This window comes from Solanum tuberosum, unplaced genomic scaffold (assembly GCF_000226075.1).
Source record: "Solanum tuberosum cultivar DM 1-3 516 R44 unplaced genomic scaffold, SolTub_3.0 scf00516, whole genome shotgun sequence".
In the NCBI taxonomy this organism is placed as follows: Eukaryota; Viridiplantae; Streptophyta; class Magnoliopsida; order Solanales; family Solanaceae; genus Solanum; species Solanum tuberosum.
In genome coordinates, this window is record NW_006239432.1 from 296,331 (window position 1) to 298,430 (window position 2,100).

Genomic DNA, 2,100 nt, shown 5'->3' on the forward strand with positions numbered 1-2,100 from the left:
GGGGCGTGAGGAGGGGGGGGGGGGGGGGGGGAGGGAGTTCATTAATTAACCATGGATTTGATTGCTTTTGCAAGTCTTTTAATACATGCGAGTTTGAAAACTTATTTGGCGGAGATGATGGCGGAAGTAGTGGTGGCTTAGGGATGATGAGTGGTAGAGAGAATTGTTGTGTTGCTATGAAAAAAAATACATGTATTTATGAAAAGAAGTATTAAAAATAAAATTTTCGGATTACTTTTTTGGTGCTGACTCTCTCAAAGAGGGTGAAATACATTTACTTTTCCTCATAATCATTTAGAAAGAGGTTTAAATCATTTTAATTTTAAACATTTCAGGAGGTGATAGGATTGTTATATCACATTTTAACCAGGTCAAAATAGTCTACAACATTTTGGTGATTCCTAAATTAAATAACTAACTTGAGGAGTCACCACCTAATTATTACGGTGAATTAAGGCACCTAACTCCATTTTAAGGTCTACTAAACATAAGATTCTAGGTAAGGGTTCAACTAATCTAAAGGGAATAGATTAGGCATTCTTTAAGATTCATTAAAAATGATTAATCGGTTGGACTTTATTAATTAATTAGGCTAAGTGTAAAAGATGAAAAACCTTATTCAATTAAACTATGAGAAAATTTCCAATACAACAAGTTTTAAGTTTAAAACATAGTGAAACATTTTAGTCAAAACATCTAAAACATACAATGTTTGTATATTAGTGTTAGCGTAAACACATCTTTATTCTAATATATATACATAAATACATAACATATTTTGCTTCTTGTAATGTTAAGACAATTAGACAACGATAATAAATCACTCTACTAAACAAGTTATTTATTTTGTTAATTAGGGACAAAATACTTCTAAACGTAAGATCGGATTTTAGCCATTTGAAGAAATGTAAAACAGAAAACATTTTTTGATAAATTCATATGTTATCAAACAACTCATCCAAAGAATTAGTGCAAAATAACTTAAAACATTACTCATAATTTACAAGTTAAGAAATCTTATAAGAAAACAGAAAATTAGTCATTACCGTTTGTAGGGCAGTGAACTAGGACGTCGATCAAGGATAAATCTATGCTCGTTCCTCCGACAAAATCAAGAAAATAAAAGGACGAGTAGAAAATGCTTTCGTAAGATGATATTGGAATGTAAGAGTTGTGTTCTTGGTAATGCTCAAGCTTTTGAGAAAGATGAAAAATGTTCCTAAAAATAGGTTAAAAGGTTTTCCTTTTGAAAAAATCTCATATGATTTCTAAAGGCTTTCAAGTTTGGACTATTTTTGGACATACTTCACATCGAAAATAGGCTGAATATTTGGTCCAATTGTAATTCAATTAGGCCCAATTTTTATGGTCTTTTTCTTTCTTAAATTAATTCTTTTGAGATTCTAAATTAGTAACTAGTACAACAAAGTTAAGCAAGTAAGAAACTTGAAATAAAGTAATGACACTCTATTTTAAAGAAGACGACAATAAAGTAAGGGATAAGGCATAAGTATCCCCTAGACTATGACCAAAATCCCAGAGACGCACCTAAACTTAACTAAGATCCTATTACTACTCTGAACTCATTTTTTCGTATTTTTGTGCACCTTTTGTGCTGATGTGGCACCTTCAACCACTCAAGTTGGTTGTATTTGTATACACTCGCCGGCCATGTATGTAAATATTATTATTTTTATTTTTTTAATTAAAATATATATATATTTTTAAAAAATAAAATTATTCTTAATAATTTTTAAAAAAAATATTCTTATTTTTTTTTATCTTGTATTTAAATTAAGTTAATACACATTTTTTTACCTTGTATTGAAACTATTTTTATTTTTACTTACATTCATTATTTTTTTTCTTTTATTTTTCTATTAAGTTTATTTTCTTTGTCTTTCATTTTGATTTGATTTCAAATGTCATGTATTTAAAATAAGTTAATTTTGAACGGATATCAAAATGAGTGAAGAAAATCAAATAAAACATAAAAATATTAAAACATTAATATTAAAGGACACTTTTAAATTAATATTTTAAAAAAATACACATAATTTATTAAAATTAATTAAAAGTGAAAAGATAATAAATTAATTA